Raw genomic sequence first — 24,807 nt, 5'->3', positions numbered from 1 at the left:
CTAGCATCACTAAAATGCTCTCCGTATTGTCTGGCAGTCACAGAGATTGCAGAAGGAATGAGCAATTTTTACACTACTGCACATGCGTCATTTTCTGAGATGTCACTCTGTGCATGCATCAGATTAGCAGTACAAAATCACATGGATCAGCATCAATCTGTGAACGCGAGCAGTAACAGGTTAGCGGTAAATGGGCTGTAACCCTATGGGGAGGACTGAGTCATTAATATACAACTTATTTTCATAGGGATCAACCGCGTGTCATTTGTTTTACAAAGTTGAAGAGTCGGCATGGTGGGGTGGGGCGCCAATATCTATCTTGCCTCCGGGCGACTGGGATGAAGTTATGCCACTGGGCAGAGTTGTTTTTTCTTGCGGTGATGATGCAGGCTGGTGTTCCTTCAAACGGGTGCGTTACCGCCCTTTTTTCCAGCAGTGGCAAGGACAGCATCGATGGACGCACTTCCCTGGTTTATCCTTATTTATCAACGAGTTTGTCATAAATATCACTATTTGTGATAAATGGTGCTCCAGCCAATCAGCTCCTAACTGTAATTTTTCTAACAGATGGCAGTTGGGAGCTGATTGGCTTGAGCACCAATTATCACAAACAGTGATATTTAGCACTCATTTTGAGTGATAAACTCGTTGATAAATAAGACCGTCACAAGTTGAGGCTTACTCAGCTGGCTGGTGTCCTGGCGTCATCCACCATCCAAACCAACGTTCGCTATAGTAATCCCAGCCTATGACCTTTGGCCTAGCAAATGCAGCAAGGAATGTCAGACACCTCCTGCAGCATTTGCATATTTACCATTTTTAAATATGATAACTGCCTGTGTGCCTTAAATGAATGTGTATTTTTTTTAATCATGTATAAAAAGTTGTGTGTGTAATATGTGTGTTTTTTTACTTGTTAATATATATATTCCCTTCCATTCTATACTACGCTAACATATAAAAATTACACAACACATGATTCAAGCAAATTAACTTTTGTTATCAATTACATTTTTGGAATGCAAAAAAAAAAAATTAAAGGGCCCTCCTCATTCTTGGAACACAATCGCCCATGAGGTGTAAGTCCAAGCTCAGGAGGTCCAGCTGCCTCCTGAGTACATCGTCGTCCCTCTCACGTTCTGCATCTGAAATTATATATATATATTTTTTAAAACATATTTCTGACACTTGTACAAAGGCAAACAATTATATAAATTAAAAAATTAGGTACAAGATTAAATAAAAAATAATATAAAAAACAGCACGTTTTAATACTGGGAACACACCTGATGATATTTTGTACAATCTAGCTGACTGGACAACACATTGTCAGCACTGGCAAGTGTGTACCGGCTATCTGGCTGATAGTATGCGCTCCCACACGTTGTCATAGACATTGCCCATTGGACCTGCATGCACGAATCTTGTGCGTTTGATAAATGGAGCAGAAGAGCACAGATGACACCTGGGGGAATATTTACTAAAATGCAGGTTTTTAGAAGTGGAGTTGCCCATAACAACCAATCAGAATATACCTATCTTTTTTCAAACAACGTCAAGAAGATAATAGCTACAATCTGATTGGTTGCTATGGTCAACATCTCCACTTCGAACAACCCACAACTTAGTAAATATCCCCCCTTATTATCTGAGGATACCATTATCAAACTTCACAAGTATCCACACTTCTTGAGTATGTCTGAATTTTGGAGATACACGAGGCCCTTACAATAAAATGATGACTAAGGACTAAGGGTCTGACTCAGAGATGTATGTTCATCCCAGGATACGTTATAACATACGTTAAGCACATGTGCAGAAAGGGTCCTGCAGTCTCCCTTGCAGACCACCCAACCTGCAGCAGGATTGACAATCCTCCTCATAGGGGCCTGCTTGTGCCGCATTCACGGAAATGGAGGTGTGATGGTTCCATTTTCCATGAGGCAAGAGGCCAGGGTCTGCATCAATGAAGGTAGCATCCTGACCTCTTGCGTGACCAGGCACCACCCAGGCTGGTGGTAAAACTATCTCCCACAGCCTCTGCAAATATATAATAAATACCAATAGATGTTTGTGATTGTTCCAATGGTGATCCCAGGCTGAAACCTTGTTTGCAGTGTTGTGATCACATGGATGCAGCAATGAGGTGTCTGACACCTCCCTCTGCATTTCCATCTGAGATGGATGGATTTGTACAGCTGCTTATGTGTGGTTGTACAATTCTGTCCTTCTCTGAATCAGGCCCTAAGATAGACCTGGTAAGTGTCTATCTTCAACATACATTTTACAATTTAAGTGTTGCAAATACAAAAATTACTTCTACATGTGAGGTATATGATGACCTGCTTTATCATGTACCTTCAGGCACAGGTTCTCCCTGAGACATATCCTCAGCAGGCTGCGAAGTTCCACTTCAATGGGCAGGGGTGGATGATGCAGCCCAATTGGTCTGAGGGTGTGGTAGATGTAGGAGATGGCCCAGGGAAGAAGGACTGGGCAGCGAAGGCTGAGTGTGCAGGGAAGGGGGGTAGGACAGGGGAAGGGGTTTGGGCAGGGGAGGAAGGTTGGCCATGGGAGGGAGTTTGGGCGGGGAGGGAGAGGTTTCAGGGGAGCGGGAGATGGGGACTGCCCCTCCTCCTCCTCTGCTGAACGGTTTGCTATTGTCCTAGGAAATAAAGAATAAATACATTTATATTTTCGAAAACACCATTGGACATTATAAAAATTTTAAAAAAGGTGTTTTTACACACACACCATTAGGTACTAACTAATCCTACAGCCTATTATAGATGACATTAATGTGTTATGACACAAAAGGCACTTGGACTACACAGTACACCACTTCCAAAAGAATGGCCACAGAATAAAACAAAATGGAAGCACAAAACTGACAGACCGGTCTAACAGCACACACCTGCATATAGTAGCTATCAACAGTATGCCCGCGAGGTGTGCGCGTACATTAGCAGGCATGCATACACAAGTCACACTAACATGCATACACATAGCTATGCATACTTACTGCGCGTGTTGATAACGTGGTCCATTCTTTCTACAATCACTGCTGTCATTCCCCTCTGATGCTCTCTCCACTTGTGTTACTTTATCAGTGCGTTCGCATTGGTATCATCGCAGCCTCACGCACACTTGCACAAGGTCTGACCTTACTCAGAATTGTTAATTCGGGTCGATGGCCGGGCAATATGCATGCGCGAGCCCCGGAGCGAGCGAGAAATCACTCGCTCCGGGACTTGCAGCAAAACGGGGCGGCTGTCGATGAGACCCTACCACAAGGGTCTCGTCGCAAGCCCGTTGGTCGCGACCATCACCTGGCCGCTCGCAAAAGCTGTGGGTGGTAACCCACAGCTTAGCGAGCGGCCAGGATGCCGGTTTACAAAAAAAAAAAAAAAGCGGCCGCCCTGATTAAGAGCTTTTGCGAGCGGCTCTGAATCAGGGCCATAGCGCCCCTGATTCACATTACACCACATAGTAGTGTCCCTTATTCATGTTATGACAGTAGTGCCCTTTTACACAATACCCAAATTAGTGCCCCTTATACACATAATGCCCACAGCAGTAGTGCCCCTTACACATAATGCCCACTGTAGTGGTGCCCCTTATGCAGTGCCCTCAGTAGTGGTGCTCCTTATGCAGGCCCCCCCGTAGTGGTACTCCTTATGCAGTGCCCCCAGGAGTAGTGCCCCTTATGTAGAGTCCCCTATGCAATGTCCCCAGTAGTGGCCCCATTAGTAGTGCCCTCATTAGTAGTGCACCTTACACAAAAATAAACACAGAATACTTACCTTAAGCCCCGCTCATCCGTCTGACTGCAGTGCTCCTTGGAACTATGGGTCTCATTCAGACCCGCTCACGAGCGCTGTACGCTCGCAAGCGGGTCGATGGTGCCCAAGTGCACATGAGCACGACGGAGGGAGCTCCGTCGTGCGCATGCGCGAGACCCGGCGAGCGACGGGGAAGCCGTCGCTCGGGGTCTCGCACCAAAGGGGGCGTGCTGTCGATGGTGAGTGACAGCATGCCCCCTTTGGTGGGCATGCCGGGGGCGTGGCTGCCAGACGCCTACCCATGGGAACGCCTACCGTCTGGGTTCGGCCCCACTGACATCACTAGTGATGTCAGTGGGAGTGATTTTGGCTCTGATAGAGCCAAAATCACTCCAGGGTTTGCGGCAACGAGACCCTACTGCAGGGTCTCGTTGCAAGCCCGATGGTCGTGATGGTCATGGCCATCATCATGGACGCTCGCATAAGCTGTGGGTGGTAACCCACAGCTATGCGAGCGTCCAAGAGGCCGCTCCAATTTTAGGTAGGCCGGCCCTGATTCAGAGCGAGCACTCTGGTCAGAGCGTCCGGCTCTGAATCAGGCCCTATGGGAGAGCCCCTGGTTGGTTGGTTGGAATGAAAATCTGGTACTGTATGGGAGCAAATGACAATGAGCCATTTGCTCCTAAACCACTGAAAATGGACACAAACGGTTATTCAGACAAGTTGTTTAAATCAATCAGATTTAACCAACTTGACTAAACGACCATTTTTGTCTGTTTTCTGGTGTTTGGGAGCAAATTGCTTATTGTCATTTGCTCCCATAGATTACCAAATTTTTATTCCACCCAACCAACTAGTTGGATGGTTGGATGAAAGTTGGTCTAGTGTATGGCCAGTTTAAGGTGTGAAAGATATAGGGTATAATTTTTAAGGACCATTTTCCTTAATTTATCTATCTCTTGTATTCATTAATACACTTAAAGCAGTATATATCACTGATATCTCCTGGTTAAGTTCATCTGTGACTTTAGTATGGGGATAAGGAAATTAGGCTATTCATCAAATTCTGAAAGTTATGCATTTTCGGAATTTGATTGTGTTACTGTACGCCAAACTCAGATGGCGTATAGCCCCCGACAGTGTTCGCCAAACTCAGATGGCGTATAGCCCCCGACAGTGTTCGCAAGCTGCCGTCTACACGGCAGCTTGTGCAGGTAAGGGATCTTTTCAGATCCCTTACTGGTGTCTCCTTACAGCCTGCGCCTCTCCATACTAATCACTTTAGCACCCGCCGATGCTAAAGTGTATGGAGCACCTCTAACTGGGACACACTGGCTTACCTTGGGGTATAAAGTTGATGGAGCGGTGGTGGGGGGGTGGACCGAGGACATCAGAGGGCAGGGTTGGCTTGAGGCATATTCGACCAGTGCGGACGAACAGGTGCGCCACCCCATAGAGGGCACACCTCTCCCAACATCCCGATTTCAGCTGGACAGCACTGTCCCAATGTTCCACCCGTGGGCCAAAGTGTTGGGCGAATGGTCTGGTCGGGAAGATGGGCACCCCCACCGCCGCAGCTGTGCGGCGGTTCCAGACCCTGGAGTAGCCGAATGGCTCACCGCCAGCCTGACATGTGGACACTCCCCCAAATAATGTCATTGGGCGTGGCATATGGTAATTATGCCATGCCCCCAGGCTGGACAGGGCGTGTCTACCCCTGGAGCCGGAACTGTCAGAGGGTGCGGGCCGCTGGGGGACAGATCCCGGCACCGCTGACTGCTGCACGCCCCCCTGCAAACTCTGAGCAGAGCAGCCGGCATCAATATAATTTATTTTTGGCGGGAGCCCGGGTGGAAGGCAGTGGGTAGCCGTGGGGGGGGGAGGCATCAGTCAGACGTGAGGGGAGCGAGGTGGAAAGAGGCATCAGTCAGCTGCGCGGGAAGTCGGGAGATTGGCATAAGTCAGCCACGCGGGTGGTGGGGGGAGGCAGCAGTCATATGTCAGCTCAGCTGTGCGGGTAGCTGTGGGGGGGGAGAGGGAGGCTGAAGTCAGGTGTGTGAATAGTCAAGGAGGGGAGGCATGAGTCAGCCTAAGCCAGCCGTGCGGGAAGCTGGAGGGTGGGGAATAGGGGAGGCAGCAGTCAGCTGTGCAGGGAGACTGAGGGGAAGGAACAGCAGTCAGCTGTGCGGGAACCCGGGAGGAGGTAGCGATCAGCTGTGCGGGGTGCCCGGGGGATAGGCAGCAGTCAGCTGTGCGGGGTGCCCGGGGGATAGGCAGCAGTCAGCTGTATGTGGTGCCCTAGGAAGAGGGGGCCAGTGGTCAGCTGTGCGGGGAGCCCAGGGCTGCAGGAGAAAAGTTTCTGAAAAACTGTCTCTCCCAAAATGACAGTTTTTTGGTAGAGATACTTATGTACAGGAACCATAATGAATGACTCCGTTAATTAGGTTGAATTCAATGCGAGTTCTAAACCTAATTAACATTGCATAGTTTTAAGTCTTGATGAATAGACCCCAATGTCTGAGTATTAAAGTCACATTGCTGTGAATAGTAAATAAGCAAAGTCACCGAGGGCTCACTCAGGGGGTGGCAGCAGATAGTAATAGAGAGAGCCCGGTCTCTCGCTTAGTAAATAAAAAGAGGTATAATCCGCACCTGGCCTGTTAGAACTACAGTTCTGTACAAATGTAAACCCAATAAACAGTAAAATATGGTCAGAGGTAATATAGGATGGGGTAGTCGAAGAGAAAAGGAATGAGCCTGGTTTTGCACATCAATCTCTTCGACTATCCCCATCCCATATTACCTCTGACTATATTTTACTGTTTATTGGGTTTACATTTGTACAGAACTGCAGTTATAACAGGTCAGGCGCGGATTATACCTCATTTTTTATTCACAATGATGTGAATGTGGCTGGAAATGAATGGCTACAGAAAGTGTATGTCATGCTAGGCTGTAACTCACATGATAGAAAACACAGGATCAGTCTCCAGTCACAAGATACAGATTTCAAAGGTTGGACTGTTCAAGACAGGGGTCACATTCTCCCCACAAGCGCTAGATAAATTAATTCCATTGATAAAGACTCTTTAAATCTTTGTTTTGTGGAAAAATATTTTTTTGATATCTACAGATTTAAATTCACACTTAAAATTAATGGATAAAATGTTTGATGTGCAGATAAAATGATTGGAAATTTGCCACATGGCTCTCATATGATATAACCCATTGGTTGTAGTATTGCAATGTAGTTATGTAATATAGAGACAATGGGCCTGATTCAGAGCCGTTCGCTATTTGCGGTCGTTCGTTCTAAAACAAGGGGTGGCTATTCAAATGATCAGTTCGCAAATTGCAGTCTGTTCACACCTCTAAGTCTGAATGAGCGAGCAAAACATACGCTCGTTTATTTGTTAAAAACGCCCCCTGGCCGCACGCACCATACGTCATGTCCGCTATTTATTAGATTAATCGAGTACATCGACCAGCGTATGAACTGCTCGCTATTCTTGTGGTTGGTTTTTGCTACCACAATCTTGCTAGCAGTTCTGGCTATAAAATAACCCAGTGACGTGGTCAATGACGCTGCTGTATTAATTATGCACACCCATAAAATGCCCGTTTTGACCTTTAAGCACGCCTGCGTTCGGATCTCCACTCCCCATTTTCAAGCACCTTCCCCTGTTACCACCCACATACGCCTCATTCTGTCACTCAAAATAGCAGGCATTCGCTATATTGCGAGCACATGAATTTCGGCCGCACTGACTGGTTCGCGCATGCGTATAACGATCCGTACGCATGCGCAGATGTGCGAACATCGCTCGGAACGAGCGTACTGCCGCTAGCGAGTGGCTCTGAATGAGGGCCAATGTTTTCCCATGAGATGCAGTTTCAATTCTGTCGGGATGCAGACGCTCTGAATGACAGCTCCGGAATCCCGACACTAGTCAGAATGCCAGTTAGGCACTAGGGGGAGGGTTAGGGTTAGCATGTATCCCATGGGGTTTTAAGAAAGGAGAGGGTCCATGTGCAGACTCAGTGCATGCCCCCCTCCTACTGCATCTGGCAGCGCAGTAGATTCTGACTTGGTGCCAGAAATGACTGCGCATGCCTGGGTCTCCTGGAAAATGGCACCAGTGTCTTATAATCCGGGGAAATCTCTGCTGCGTATGAGCAAGTCACAGGGAAAATGGCCGTCGCCATTTTCCCTGTGAGTTTGCTGCTCTGCAGCGCCGGCCCGACACTGCACAGCAGCACACTAGAGACTGCGGGGAGGTAAGTATATATGAGTGCAGGGTGTGCGTTGTGGGCCCCCCCAGACCCAGGGGCTCATGTGCACCGCACATCCTGCACCCATTATAGATGTGCCTCTGCCATGTACTGTATGTTTATGTTGTGTCTTTACATACTGGTTGTCCTGTACTTGACCCCTGATTAAGCCTTTCCAAGTGTAAAGCTGGGGACACACTGACAGATACATTGGCTGATCAATTGATTGGCCAATATATCTTATTCTCGTAGGCCAGTGTGTACCGGCGTTATGTCTGTGAACGACGTCGTTCACCGTCATATCGTGTTGGCTGTGCTGCACAGCCGTTGGACAGATGTATCTACAGACATATCTGTCCATCGGCCAGTGTGTGTACGGGCGATCAGCCGACTGCCCCTACACATACAGAGACAGCCGCAGGGAGGGAGGCAGACACGGCCCTTACCCACTCCCCGGCTAGCGGGACCCGCGTCTGCCTTGAAGATGATGGTCGTTCAGTGTAAATGAATGACCATCATCTACAGATATATCTGCAGATCACTCGAACTGCACATATATCTTTGCAGTGTGTACCCACTTTAAGATGCAAGAAGTAAGAAATTAAATTGTACTATTGAATTTGCTTCCTCTGACAGCAATATGGCTTATCCAGTCCCTGTAATTCCTTGCTTAGGTTTTTAAATAACCTTGAAATCACCATGTAAGTATGTGTAACTGCAGTAGGCTATTTTTCTATTATACATCTGCCACTGTCACTTATCTCATTGATTGCATTATCATTTTAGCTAGTAGACCATAAATGGACTCATGCCCTATGCAAGGTGAAAATAATTGCAGCAGCTTAGCTTCCAAGAGTTAAATAAAGTATGCATGGAATGTTTGCATGCAGGAGAGTTTTGTTGCCTTTATATAACACAAAGTTCAAAACTTCTGGCTCTGGGGCACTGTTGCAAACTGCGAGAAACTGTCTGATAGCTAGCCGAACAAAAGGGTAGAGAAACGACCTTGTCAGTATAGCAACTCAGTAAATAAGAATCAAAGGAATAATAAACTGCTTTGTTTTTCTAGTCACTGATTTTCCTTTTTAGACATTGTACCAAGCTGCTTATTTGCTGTTTTCACATGTGATATGCTCTTTTACAGTGCAACGGAATTCTTCTGGCGCCTCCTAAATAAAAGAACACATGAAAAGAAAACGGCAATTTGACAAAAATAAGTCAATGTGGCTCTTCCCACCACTGCCTTTATGCATAAGCCCGGACATAACTGAGTGTGGTGGATGCTGATAAAATCCCTCCTTGCATGAAATGGACATTTCTGTGCTTCAACTTTGCGGCAGAATGCATAAGATACGTCTGACGTGTCTCTTGCAATCAGCATGGGGCAGGTGCCAGTGCCAGAACGAATGATGACGGTGCTAATAAGTGCTGAGAATGCTCCTGGTGACTTTGTCATACCCATACTGCAGCCACACACCCAGCATACCACAGCCATGCCCTCATGCCCCCAAGGTAATGCAAATGTACCGTTTTAAGGACACAAAATAATACAAGTAGTGTGGTCTACCAGGGGTTGGCTCGCGGAACTCCTATGGTTTTGGGATGAGGACCTCCCTTCCCAACAAAGCAAACCAAGTTGGTAATAAAACTGTTATATAGATAATAATTCAACAAACAAATAATTAGGTAATAGGTATGCTAAATGTAAGAAACTTTGAAAGCAATGTGCTCTGGTCATCTGCTTCCACCATGAACCATACAATATGTAATAAATTGTGCAGAAGTAATAAGAAAATCCTTGTTAATAGTAATACTGGAATTATAACCACTTAACACCTAATTTGCCTACACTAAAATTTTACAAACTTTAGGCTAAATCCGAATCCTCATTTACTCCTTTTATCCAACACACAGTCCAATAAATAAATACTTCAATAATGCAATCTGTAACAATAATAATTCAGCAGTCACTTCAGTATAATCTAGCCAAAAGCTTGTTGGTGCAATTGCAGGAAAAGTGCAGTTGGACCCGGGTCATACATTAACACTGACAATGGGCCTGATTCAGACCCACTCGCGAGCGGCTGTCCGCTCGCAAGTGGGTCGATGTTATGGACTGAGCATGCACACGATGGAGGGAGCTCCGTCGTGCGCATGCGCCAGATGCGACGAGCGAAGGAAAGTCCTTCGCTCGTTGTGTCCGATCAAAGGGGGCGTGCTGTCAATGTTGATTGACAGCACGCCCCCTTTGGTGGGCGTGCCGGGGGCGAGCCTCCCTGACGGGGGCGTTCCCACGGGAACGCCTCCCGTCAGAAGCCGGCCCACTGACATCACTAGTGATGTCAGTGGGAGTGATTTTGTCTCTGATAGAGCCAAAATCACTCCGGAGCTTGCGGTTGAAAACCTCAACCGCAGGCTCCGGCTCGCAATTTCGATGGTCGCGATGGTCTCGACCATCGCTGCCATCACAAAGCACGCTCGTATAGCCTGTGGGTGGTGACCCACAGCTATACGAGCGTCCAGGAGGACGCTCCATGAAAATGGAGCCCGGCCCTCATTCAGAGCGTGCGCTCTGCTCAGAGCGTACGGCTCTGAATGAGGGCCAATGTCATTTGAATGTTCCTTGTCTTCACTACTCTCCTTATTTCAATAGCTACATGGTAGCAGCTGTCTCTACTATTGATACAGGTAATTTTTATTTCTGAATTATCTATCCTATAATGTAGCAGGTAATTTACCCCTCAAGCTTTGTGGCTTTATTTTTGTCTGTCTACAGTAGCAGTATGCCTCACTGATTTGGCACTTTGGTGCTGTGACAATCAATGTGTTTCATTGAATAATATGTGTGTGGATTTCCTCCAACACTTACAACTCGCTGACAGACCTGTTCAAGGTGTACCCAGCTTTCTTCATCAATATCCCTAGATACCGGACAGTTCTCCAAGTGAACTGGCTAGTTATCCGGAGTGGGGCTGCAACATGCTAGCTGCCGCTTGCATACATTGTCATATCCCTGCATTGTCTACATCAGTGGTTCTCAAACTCGGTCCTCAGGACCCGACACATGTCACATTTTCCAGGTCACCCAGCAGCTGCAAAGGTGTATTGATTACTGACTGACTCATTTTAAAAGATCCACAGGTGGAGCTAATTATTTCACTTTTGATTCTGTGAGGAGACCTGGAAAACATGCACTGTTTGGGGTCCTGAGGACCGACTTTGAGAACATGTGGTCTGCATTGAGCGCTTGGAAATATACTCCTAATTACCACACAGCTGCCAACCATTTGCATAAACACAGTGGGGGGTTACAATGGCAATACGCAATATTGATCATAAAGGTCAGGCTCAGGCTGGCCATTACAGTAACAAAATATGCAAAGGTAGGCCCCATGCCACAAACCCCATCCTTTAAATACGCAATGACTTACAGAATGTATACTGTATATTCATGTAAGCTATTGATATGGGAAAATATGTTCAATTGTATGTACCACATAAAATAATAATATTTAAGAAAATATAAGAAAACTGGTGCACTGGTATCTGGACATAATGCTGTATATAGCCCCAACCAATCACATTGCAAGTACATATACACCAAGTTTGTACAGGAGATGACTTTCTGTGATTCCCCCAGAATCCTTGGAGAGTATCTCACCTTTCTGTATCTTGTCTGCTTCCCCAATGAAGTCAGTGGGATAAGAGCTCGATGCAGTAAATCCTGTATATCGTGACGGAGAGCAGCAAAAGTAGGTAAGTATAAAATATACACACACATCAGTTTCTGGGCTGCCTTTGGCTGCTGCTCCTCTGTGTGAGTAAAAAGTGAAAACACCCATTTTTGGGGGGTACCTGCAAATACTATGTATCCTCAAATGTATGTACAGAGAACAAAAACAGATATCGGAGATACCTGCTGTGGTCTTTCATTTTCTATAGGGGCTGCTTTTTTTACTGAATTTACCAAGCTCCGGAAAGCAAAGCTAACGCCATCTTTAGCCATTGTAGCCTTCCTCCTCTGTATAGCAGACTCCCACCTTCCAAATGTTGACTCCCAGACTCTGAATATCCCCTCCCAAATGTTGTGAGGTATGACAGGGTGGCTCAGTTTACATATTCTCCCTGGCTTTGTGTGCATTTCCTCGTAGTATGGCCCTCATTCAGAGCCGTACGCTCTGAGCAGAGCGCACACTCTGAATGAGGGCCGCCCTCCATAAAAATGGAGCGTCCTCCTGGACGCTCGTATAGCTGTGGGTCACCACCCACAGCCTATACGAGCGTGCAGTTTGATGGCCGCGATGGTCTTGACCATCGCGACCATCGAAACTGCGAGCCGGAGCCTGCGGTTGAGGTTTTCAACCGCAAGCCCCGGAGTGATTTTGGCTCTATCAGAGCCAAAATCACTCCCACTGACATCACTAGTGATGTCAGTGGGCCGGCTTCTGACGGGAGGCGTTCCCGTGGGAACGCCCCCGTCAGGGAGGCACGTCCCCGGCACGCCCACCAAAGGGGGCGTGCTGTCAATCAACATCGACAGCACGCCCCCTTTGATCAGACACAACGAGCGAAGGAAAGTCCTTCGCTCGTCGCGTCTGGCGCATGCGCACGACGGAGCTCCCGCCGTCGTGCGCATGCGCAGAGCACAACATCGACCCACTTGCGAGCGGACAGCCGCTTGCGAGTGGGTATGAATCAGGCCCTAAGTTCCAATGGGGCAAGGACTGATGTGGATGATGAATATTTTGTGCAGCAGAACATGATAAAGTGGCGCTATATCAATCAACGATTATAATAACAATAGCTCCAAACAGCCACAAGCAGCTACATGAACCCCTTAAGAAGCTGCTAGCTTTTGTAGGCAAGAAACAGTTTCCATGGCAATGCTGCAAAGCCTCTTATGGAGTGTTACAGAACAACACGGTGCCTAAATTATCGCTACTAGTAATTGGAGGAAGAAACTCTCCCGGCTTCATGAGAAAGGCGCCTGATGGACATGCCCTGCAGCAGGATTTCAACAATAACGTTATCTGCAGGAGCAATTTCACCTTCATAGATGTAAGTTACTACTGTAACCCTACCGTTGTAATACTTGGCTATTACCTATTGTAATATACTGTATATCCCAACATTTAGGGGTCTATTTACTAAGCAGTGTTAGGAGACAGAGTGAAAAGTTATAAGGTGCCAGCCAATCAGCTCCCAACTGTCATTTTTCAAACACTGTTGGTGAGATGACAGTTGGGAGCTGATTGGCTGGCACCTTATCACTTTCGTATCACTTTTCACTCTGTCTCCTAACACTGCTTAGTAAATAGACCCCTAAGACATTTGAAATCGGGACAAAATGAGCTCGACCCCTATCTGCCCAAACCCCTGTGAAGTTCATCCAGAAACTCCCACTTTTGGGTAAGCCCCACCCATACAAAATAGGGAATGTGTTGGGAGGCATGAGCACTCCCATCCTCTACTACAAATTTTAGGAGTCCACTTATATTTTGTTTCCTACTTGTTATCAACTCCCAGAACAAACTCAGGCATCTCTATTTGGATGTATATCTATTGACTACATTTTATGTTGTTTATATTAAATGTGTTATGTTTTCCAATAAGGACATGTTCATGCTATTTACTAATAGGTTCCCTTGCCTAAAGGAGATACAGCTGATTGTTTATTGCAGTGATAAAGTATTACAACAAAACTAAAATATATATTTTTAAAATATTTTTTTTAAACCTTAAATATTAAAATAACATTAATCGTATTTCAGTGAAGGGCACACAGAATAAGTTGTCACTGTTCGCAGATGACGTGCTGCCAACTATGTCATCCCCCCTGATTTCCCCCCTCAATATAGAAGCTGAACTGGCCTTGTATGGTCAATATTCTGGATACAAGGTCAACAGTGCGAAATCAGAAGCGTTAGCTCTCCATCTCCCCCCTCCACTCTAAAACTTTTTGAACTCAACTTTAAATATATATGGCGCCCAAAGGCCCTGATTCAGAGCCGGATGCTCGGACAGAGAGCTCGCTCTGAATCAGGGCGTCTTTTTATTTTTTTATGGAGCGGCCTCCTGGCCGCTCGCATTGCTGTGGGTTGCCACCCACAGCTAATACGAGCGGCCAGGATGATGGTCACGATGGTCAAGACCATCGCGACCATCGGGCTTGCGACGAGACCCTTGTGGTAGGGTCTCGTGGCCGCAAGCCCCAGAGAGCTTTCGGCTCAAACAGATGGCATGCGCTCTGGGCCACCATCGACCCGGTTGCGAGCGCTCAGCGCTTACGACCGGGTCTGAATCAGGTCCAAAGTCCATTAAATACCCAAGTATTCAAATTAAGAAAATATACCACCAACTATATGAGCCAATTATTTCCCTCTTTTGCTAACCATTAAAGAAGTTTGGACTTGGCACCATACCCGTATCCCCTGACGCCTCTTTGGAGACATCTTTATTTCCCTCTATGATGTACAGGCCCATACATGCACCCCTGGGTTACAGCAGGGATCACCTGATTCTCACATATTTCCGGGGACTTTGGGCCTGATTCAGAGCCGCTCGTTAGCGACTGCTCGTTCGCTCCGAGCGATATTTGCACAACTACGCATGCGTACGGATCGTAATACGCATGCACGAACCAGTCAGTGCGGCCGAAAATCATTTGTTCGCTAAATAGCGAATGCCTGATATTTTGAGTGACAGGAGGAGGCGTATGTGGGTGGTAACAGGGGAAGGTGCTTGAAAACGGGGAGTTGAGATCCGAACGCAGGCGTGCTTAAAGGTCAAAATGGGCGTTTTATGGGTGTGCATAATTAATACAGCAGCGTCATTGACCACGTCACTGGGTTATATTATAGTCAGAACTGCTCGCAAGATTGCGGTAGGAAAAACCAACCACAAGAATAGCGAGCAGTTCATACGCTGGTCGATGTACTCGATTAATCTAACAAATAGCGGACATGACGTAGGATGCGAGCAGCCAGGGGGCGTTTTTTGCAAAATAGCAACCGCATGTTTTGTTTGCTCATTCAGACATAGAGGCGTGAACAGACCACAATGAGCGAACTGTTCATTTGAAAAGCCATCCCTTTTTTAAGAACGAACGACCGCAAATAGCGACCGGCTCTGAATGAGACCCTTTGTCCCTCTAATTTTTGCAGAATGAAGTGAGAAGTACAGGTTACAGGCTAAGCACCACTTACAGGGGTATTCAATATAAAACGAAAACTTCGCCGTCTATGCGTGTCGAAGTTTTCGCCGCACATCGAAGCTTTTGCCGGCGAAAAAGTTGAGCGCGCGCCCCCGATTATACCCGTATTCAATATGAAATCTGCAAAAACAGCACCCGGTGAATTTGAAATCAGCGTAAACTTTGCTGTTTTTTGGGGAAATCACCCTAACACCCCCAAAAAGATGCTCTGACATGGGGGATCACTCTGGATACCCCCGATTAGCCCTGTTGAAGGTTTTTGGGGTGTTTAAACGGGCTCGATAGCTGCTATTTCGGGGATTTGGGAAGGTGTTGAAGAATAGTATTTAGAAGGTTTTTTTGCAGAATATAAGTAGTCCCAGCAAATTTTGGGTACTTGAAAATGGGGGTGAGCATATTTAAAAGTTGCTAAAGTTAATTTTTAAAATCTACCTGCCGCAAACACCTGCAATGAAAAAAACACCTGGGGCATACTTGGGACTCCCCTAGATTGTAGTTCGCTAGTTTTTAACTTTGTACCCCCCAATTTTTTGCCCCGAAAATGAAAGTGCTTTTTTTTGGGGTCCTCTGAGGTATTTTTTTAAAAAATTTTGACACAGTTTACCTTTGGGGGACTGTCTGAAGGTTGCAGGGTGGTTTCCAAAATGTTGTACCCCATAACCCCAATTCTGCACTTTTTTTTGCCACCCATTCCTTGGTGATACTTTTTCGTAGGGTCGAATGCAATATACTTTTCGCACCAGCGAAAAGTTTTCAAATTGAATACGGTGTAAAAGTAAAAGCGGCGAAAAAGACGTCATCCGAGCGAAAACCTCGCGGAAACTGCGTTTTCGCTCCATATTGAATACCCCTGATAGGCTGAATCTTTTATTAGAAATTTTACAGTGTGTTACTTCTGTAAACTGAGTCCTGTGCTGTGCTTCTCCCTCTCAATATACAATAATTATGTTATGATGTTGCCTGTCACTCATCTACACACCACCCCTTCCCATCCCTATTTTCTTATCAATAATTACTACTGTTGATAATTATAGACTCATATACAAAAATGGTAGTTTGACATTCTTTTATTGTTACAATAAGTTCCTTTATATAATCATTAGTTACTGTATTCATCTTTTTTGTACTTTTGACATATTCTCGCTATGTTATATATATCTTTGAAAATGTTTTCAGTTTGTCTACTGCTTTGTTAAACAGAAAAGGTGCATACACACACAACGATTTTTTGAACGATTATCGTTAAACGATATCGTTTAACGATAATAGTTTGGAAAAATCATTCACTTTCTGAGTTGAACGATTATTGTTCATGCGCGTTCACGTTTGTAGTTTGTAGTTCAGTCAGACTTGTCAACTCAATGATTTTCATTAAGTGAATATGCAAAAATCGTTTGCAGTTCATAAAAATCGTTCATTACATTTAAATGAACATAGTAAATGAACAACTTTAGTAAACGATTTTAGTTCATTTTTTCAAGGTAGAAAATCGTTTACTGAAATCGTTCATTAACTCAATCGTTGTGTGTGTATGCAGCTAAAGATTTAAAAAAAAAAACATTTATGCATAGAACAAAGTATATTTTTAACTGATTTCCATCTGTTACAGTTATACTGAGGCATTTGAAACAACTACAGGTTGAGTCTCCCATATCCAAATATTCAGAAATACTGAATTTTTTTAGCAAGACTGAGATAGTGACACCTTTGCTTTTTGATGGCTCAATGTACAGAAACTTTGTTTAAAGCACAAAATTATTAAAAATATTGTATAAAATTACCTTCGCACTCTGGCCCTCATTCAGAGGCAGTCGCAAGAAGCCACCGCTATCTCTGAATTAGGGTGACCGCTTCATTTTTGAAGTGCGGCCTCCTGGTCGATAGGTAAGCTGTGGGTTACCACCCATAGCTTAATGACCGACCAGGTTGATGATCGCGATGGTGAACACCATCGCGAACATCGGGGCTTGCAACGAGATCCTAAGGTTGGGTCTCGGCAGCCGCAAGCCCCAGGGAGCTTCCTGCTCTGATCGAGCAGGAAGCTCCCCACTGACATCACTGATGATGTCAGTGCGGCAGCCCACAAAACGGCAGGCGTTCCTTAATACCCCCCGGCCCACCTACAAAACGGGGCGAGCTGTCGATCAACATGCTAACTATCGACCCGGTTGCGAGCACATCGGGGCTTGCGACCGGGACTGAATGAGACCCTCTGTGTATGAGGTGTAAGGTGTGTATGAAACATAAATGAATTTCATGTATGTATAGAAACTTTGTCAGATTGAGCAGCATGTAGGGAGGACCAAAAAATGCGACAAATGACTCACGGGAGCGCACAATTGTTAGTACACACTGGACGATTTGAACGATTTTTTGTTCCAATCCATCGGAAATCGTCAAATCGTCTATAATATCGCTTTGCCTGTACCGAGCTTTATAAATGACAACTCTTTAGTTTCAGATGAAAGGATCTGGCACTCCTGTTTGTTGCAATCCAATTAGAAACAGCTGGTTTTGCAGAGTAATAATGCAGTACTTGTTAAACGTATGCACTCCTTGCAAACACACAAACTTAATCCATTTAATTACCTGTTCCCTCAGGCAGAGGAAAATGGCATGCTCTCCTCTTAGCTTGGGGCAGCACCGCCAGTTTTATAGGGAATATACGCCCTGTAATTACCATACAATAATATGTTGTTTAACAGTCAAATTAAAAGAATTAGAACTTGGAACTGACACTGTGAAGTCATGTATGATTCCTTTGGCAACAGCTGCCCGACATAAGTGGTAATGTGCATAGCTGGGAACCTCTGATGCTGAGAATTTGCAGTTGATTGGCAGGTAGGAGGGACTTGCTATGGAAGGACTCCAGCTTGTAGAGGCAGCATATAAGAAACAGTGGGCCTGATTCATTACAGTACACAATATTGCGTTGCACGCAGTTCAGTGCGATTGTATGCTAATCCATTGATCGCAATGCCGACGCAGCACTACATAAGGACGCCCACTTTACTTTACACGCACATCCGTAATAGTTAGTTAGACCACATTGGTACAATCAAAGCATCGGACCCATACGCATAGTTAAGGCAGGTCAGACCTTACTCAGGAATTGCTAACTTCAGCGCACGCTATGAGGCCTCAGGCTGTGTATGGTATCGCAGTGGGTAATTTATGTAGGCCCATGTAACGGCATAGAAAAACACTGGCACGCCTGCATTTGCCCAACCACGCCCCAGTCACCACCCACAAGCAGTACTTCCTGTCAATGCGATGGGTCTGCGTAGTCACTGCGATCACAGTCCCGATTGCAGTGGCTGGTTCGCGTACACACAATCAACCGATTGCGACCACCTGAGTGTGTATATAAAGCACAATGGAACTTGTGACCGATTGTGTGCGTAATCGCAGTTGTGTGCACCTGAGTGTGTATATGAAGCACAATGGAACTTGTGACCGATTGTGTGCGTAATCGCAGTTGTGTGCACCTGAGTGTGTGTGTATATGAAGCACAATGGAACTTGGAATGAAAAACACTGTGGTCGCTACATTGTAGCACTTCGTATACAGATTCAGAGTGTCACACAGATATACAAGTGTCACATATCAAATTAATCAGCACAGTCTGCTGGTGCGACTTTGCAACTTAGGCGCATTTGCAGCAAAACAAGATGAAAAAAAGACGCCATGTGCTAGCAGAGTGTTGCAGGACCTGGCGTGCCAAGAGGGTTTTTTTTAGCACGACTGCAGCAAAGATGTGTAAGGATCAGGGGCGTCTTAAGAGAAGAGGGGGCCCGTGTGCACTCCCTGTGCTGGGCCCCCTCCTCTCTCTTAGTAGGCTCTGGGCACTAGAGCGTGCCCGTAGTCTACTGCGCATGCGCAGAATGCCTGAAAATGGCCGTGATGGCCATTTTTCCAGCGTTCTGTGCATGCGCAGTAGACTCCGGGTCTAGTGCCCGGAGTCTACTGCGCATGCGCAGAACACCGAAAAATGGCTGCTGCTGCCATTTTCCGGTGTTCTGAGCAGCGCAGACACCCTACGTGGGACCGTGCAGGTAAGTCGAAAATAATATGGGTGCAGTGTGTGCGGTGCGGGGCCCCCTGGACCCATTATAGATACGCCACTGGTAAGGATACATCTGTATGTACTGTGCATGTGCCGAAGAAATCGCCTGATTGATCCGACCATCCATAGAGTGCTCTTCCAGTGAAATAGGCATTTCTGAGCAGTGACTGGGTGGCAACCATGCGGACGCACAGAAATGATTCGTGTTGTGGGCATGTTGTTTTTGACTTCTGCGCTCATTCATAGTGTGCTTATGTAGATGGGACGCCTGTTTCTGACGGATCTGGGGTGGGGGAAGTGGCATATCTACAGTATAATTGGTGCAGAGTGTGAGATGCACACGGGCCCCTGGGTCCAGGGGGGCCCACACCACACACCCTGCACCCTTTTCTTCAAAGTCCTGGCTGTACATATTACTGTCAAAATGGCATGGCAGACATTTTCCCGACGTTTTTTCACATATACGCAGTAGGGAAATCGCTGGGAAAATGGCTGCCGTGCCAGTTCCCCGGTGACCTGTGCATGTACAGTAGCCTACTAGTGCCCAGCAGCCTACTAGTGCACAGTAGCCTACTCAGTGGTGCACTGTCTGCCAACAGGTAGAGAGGAGGGAGCCCCAGACAGGGACTGCACATAGGCCCTCTCCTCTCTTAATATGCCACTGGGTAGGAACAAGTCCCAATACTAATAATTACAGCTACGGCTACAGACATAAGAACTGTGGGTCTGATTCAGAGCCAGACGCTCTGACAGAGCCCCCGCTCTGAATCAGGACCGTCCCTCTGAATTTTTAGAGTGGCCTCCTTGCCGCTCATATAGCTGTGGGTGACCATCCACAGCTATAGCGAGCGGCCAGGAAGATGGTCGCGATGGTCAAGACCATCGTGACCATCGGGCTTGCAACGAGACCCTTGTGGTAGCGTCTCATTGCCGCAAGCCCTGGAGTGCTCTTGGCTCTATCTCCCACTGACATTACTTGTGATGTCAGTGGGGCCAGCCCCAGACGGTAGGCGTTCCCATGGGAACGCCTCCGTCTGGCCAGCCACGCCCACTAAAGGGGGCATGCTGTCACTCACCATCGACAGCATGCCCCCTTTGTAGCGAAACCCATAGCAACGGCTTGCCCGTCGCTATCCGGGTCTCACGTATGCGCACGACGGAGCCGCCTCGGTTGTGCGCATGCGCACTGGGCTAACATTGACCCGCTTGCGAGCGCGTCTGAATTAGGCCCAGTGTGCAGCATAGGCTTCTGCATGCAGTCGCACAGACCAATTTTCGCTAGTAAGCAGGCTGCCACGGCCATATGGAAAGTAGCCACAGATGCGTCCAACTCAGAATGAACCCCTTTATATGCAGTATATAATCACAAGTACTGGGGACATGTCCAAATCCGGGAGGTGTAGCCATCGCCACTCCCTCAATGCATGTAGTAAAATAGTATGCACAGCACAAGGGTGGCTCCAGGGGGGGAGGGTGATCCAGGGGCTTACCTCTATCAATTCTCCTCTCTGTCCACTAGTGCTGTGGCTGGAAGCTGCGTCTATATAGCAGCGCAGTCGCATCGGGCAGTGAAAGAGAGGAGACTGCCTCTGCAGTGTGCTCAATTTGCCGCTGTGCTGCTATAAAGACACGTCCACAACTGTAGTGGGCAGACAGCAGAATTTTTCAGAAGGGGGCGATCACTAACCGGCCCCTCCAACCAGTTCGGGCCCAGTAAAAACTGAACTAATACGTGGGAGTCTCCTATTCATTGAGCCCAATGTTGGTGGGCTTTGTTGGTCTATTATATTCTTCCTACACATAGGAAGTGTTTAAACTGAGAACATTTGAAACAAATAAATTTTCAATTAAAGTGCAGATTTGATTTGTTAAAACCTACACATCCTGCTTTTCACAATATTGAAAGGTGGATTATTGGCGAAGCAAGAAACACTTTCTTTATGGTGATTATAAGATGGAAATAGAAAAATCCCTATCTTGAGATTTCAAATAAAGAAAAACACTTTATTTGGCCATTTGTGTTACTTATAACTAGGGATGTGCAGGCTCGGATAGGTTCGAGTTTGCACGTGGAGTTCGGATTTTTCCCTCCAAAAAAACGGAACTCAGAACGAGGCAAAACGTCATCTTACATGGACGAACATCATCATTCCTGGTCTTTTGTCCAGGAATGATGATGTTCGTCCATGTAAGATGACGTTTTGCCTCGTTCTGAGTTCCGTTTTTTTGGAGGGAAAAATCCGAACTCCACGTGCAAACTCGAACCTATCCGAGCCTGCACATCCCTACTTATAACCCAAATTACTTTTAACTATTTCGAGAGTAATAAATAAAATATTTAAAACGATTGAAAGTACATTAGGCCTGATTCAGAGCAGTTTCGTTGCCCATTCTGAGTAAGCTTATACCAGTTGTCGCGATGGTTATGCGATGTTGCACCTTCGGACACAGCACTCGGATCTGCAATGCCGACAGAAGGCGTCTTTTTTTCTTCAAACGTCTTCTGCGGCATTTGCATATTTCTGCATCTCTGCTGCATCCATATCACACTGGCAAGGGTACTACTTGAACACGCCGATGACTCACCCACATTTTCTGGAACACTGCGGGTCAGTCCCCATACAATGTGGACCAAGGCCCTCATTCAGACCCGTTCGCAAGCACGTCAATGGTGGGGCAAGGCGCACATGTCTGCAAGCCCTGGAGCAAGAGTGAAATTCTCTTGCTCCGGGGCTCGATACAAACGGGGTGGCTGTCGATGTTGATTGACAGCTCTCCCCGTTTTGTAGGCGGGGAGGGGGGGTGGCTGGCCAAACGGAGGCGTTCCCGTTTGGGGCGGCCCTACTGAAATCACGAAAGCTCACTGGGGCTTGCGGCAGACTAGACCCCACCCACAGCTTAGCGAGCGGCAAGGAAGCCGGCTTTAAAAAAAAAAAAGCGGCCGCCCTCATTCAGAGTGAGCACTCGCTTTTTGCAAGCGGCTCTGAATGAGGCCCAAGTTCTTTCTACTTACTTTCCAGATAAAAAATAAAATTTTATGAAACAAATTAAGTTTTCAATGGTTTTTCTATCATGTTGTTTGGAAATTGAGTAAGGTAACATTTCCAAGTAACTGGCTGCATACAGTTTTGGCAGCTATACCTGCAATTGCTGTAAAATGTGTAAACATAGTCACAGAAATACAAAACATGTGCAAACTGCGATATTACAAAGATTAAGAAATGTGATGGCTGATTACATGAACTGTGAAATGTTATTTGCAATATTTTGGTTGAATCTGATTGCAGTCCAAAATATATTGGAAAGTAGTAAAACCCCTCTAGATAATTGTGCAAAATATGCATAATATTAAAAACAGGGTAAACTATAATACTGCCCCAAGATACTTTTGGAAATTCCATTATTATGATTTCCAAAGCTTGAAACTGAAAGTTTATTGAGCATATTAAATTGGTTAAGAGGTACGAAGTCGTCGCGATCACCAGGAAGAGGCTGCGTTTGAAGCCTGACTATGAGGGGCAAATCCTCCCCTGTCATACTCCTGAAATTTGATATAAAAATAAGTACAATAATACAAAGAAGATACTTACAACTTATAAACATCTTCTTTGTTTATTGTAACAATTTTTATAGTTAACACTCACCAGCTTTGTGGAGCTCCCAGAGTCTGCAGGGAGATGAGAGATGAGGCAGCAACAGCTTAGCCTCACTTCTGTATAATCAGACACTGCTTGCAGAGCTGGGGGCAGGGTCACACCATGGGCAGTAAGCTGCAGAGAACGAGTTAATAGAGGCATGCCTCTGAGTGTGGTGGGTGTGCCTTGAACACTGATGGACACCTTGGATGTGTCATGTTACCAGGAAGTGCACTGCAGTGTTTACAGATCGGAGCTCAGTCAGCAGAAGAAAGTGAAGACACAGTGATGCAGGCAGGAGAATCAATGGACACTGAAGCTTAGTGTAGTGATGGGAGAGTTACAATGAGTAGGGGGTGAGACAGGCTCCCAGCACTCAGACCAATGTCCATGTGTGCCTCCCCAGCCATTGACCTCACTGCACGTCACTGGTTCATTATAATGTTACATTCCTATAGGTAGGGCTACTGGGTACAAGAACACCACTGTGCATGTCTGCTTGCCTGGACAGTGACAGTAATAAATGATTATTAAAAGTCATTTTGTGGGCAGAATTATTTTTTTGTGAAAATGCAGCAAGTACCTCACTAGGAACCAATTATATTGCAGAGGAAACCTCACTCCGAGGCCCCGTTCCCGTACTTGAGCGATTATTTGTAACTGCGCATGCACAAATCATTCTGCAAACCCCTGTGGTGCATAGATTGTAGCGTTAACGCACAAAGGTGTTGTTGAGATTGATTCAGACAGTATCACAATGGTGGTGGTAAAGTGATGGTCATTGCTGGGCAGGGACTTGGAGCTGGTTAGTAGTATTACAGTGTGCAGTGGGCACTCAAAGTGGGCATAAGTCTTTGTACATTTGGCCTCCCAGATGTATATACGGGAAGGTGTTTGGAGGGCATTTGCATAAACTCACAGATGGGCGAATTCCAATAGACGCTTTTGCGTGCGCTTTAACATGCGATTCAGAATCAGACCCTAGTGAATGTATAAGCTATGTTCTCATGAATGTTAATTCAACCAGATGGCTGCCATTGCTGTGTGGTCTATTCATTATCAATTGATCCCTGACAATTAAGTATTCAATACGCCACAAGTTGCCAGGTGGATACTAAAACAATGGAGCAATTCAATATTAGTACAGTGCAAGGACAAAAAGCAATCGCCCCAGAGTTACTTACCATAACTGATTCCGCCACTAATCAGTGGTGGAATCATAAACATGGTACTGATGTTTACGTTGTTGCAGGCAATCGTACTGATATGAGAAGGGCGTCCCTATGCTCTAGTGTGCTTTGGAAGGTATTAGCATATTTTAGCAACTGTGATCCGTGAGAGTATGCAGTTGCTTTTGCATTACCATTCGTCTCTGAAACAGGCCCTGAGAGGACACAGGGCCACAGGGAGAGGACACAGGGCTGGAGGGAACCAATCAGATTCCTCTTCACACTCCGGAAACTATCTTCAATAGTACGGTGCGTGCCACCAGTAACTAACTATCTGTAGATGGCATCAGTTCCTGCAAGTAGATGTGGTCACTCTGTATTCAGACTGTTGAATACAGAGTGGCCACATTGGGCCTCTAATAAAGATGAGCCCGTTACTTAATACATGAGGAAACTAAAGAGAATGGGAGGCAAGGACAGCATCAGATACAAAGCTCCAATAATAATCTTGACAGCACTAGCAGTGTACTGAGAACATTGTGGCAGATATCTAGCGACTGCCCGTGTAACAGGAAAACTCGTACCACAGTAGAAGAGGAGCAACCGAGGTGTCATTTTACTGTTGTAGAGATGGCTAATTTGCAAATACTGATAGAACAAACCTGAGGAA

General features: G+C 46.1%; 1 long non-coding RNA gene across 1 annotated transcript; it reads right to left on the bottom strand.

The window, feature by feature from the left end:
• Positions 1-1,106: 1,106 nt before the first annotated feature.
• On the bottom strand, positions 1,107-17,930 carry LOC148514032 (uncharacterized). Its single transcript, XR_015879468.1, has 3 exons — positions 17,857-17,930; positions 2,359-2,665; positions 1,107-1,145 (listed from the first exon to the last, which is right to left on the bottom strand). It is a non-coding gene; the product is annotated as an uncharacterized LOC148514032 (long non-coding RNA).
• Positions 17,931-24,807: the final 6,877 nt, after the last annotated feature.

The sequence above is a fragment of the Taudactylus pleione genome, unplaced genomic scaffold (assembly GCF_031769625.1).
Source record: "Taudactylus pleione unplaced genomic scaffold, aTauple2 ptg000262l, whole genome shotgun sequence".
In the NCBI taxonomy this organism is placed as follows: Eukaryota; Metazoa; Chordata; class Amphibia; order Anura; family Myobatrachidae; genus Taudactylus; species Taudactylus pleione.
Note: the sequence above shows the minus strand (reverse complement) of the source record. Positions and strands in the feature narration are given on the sequence as shown.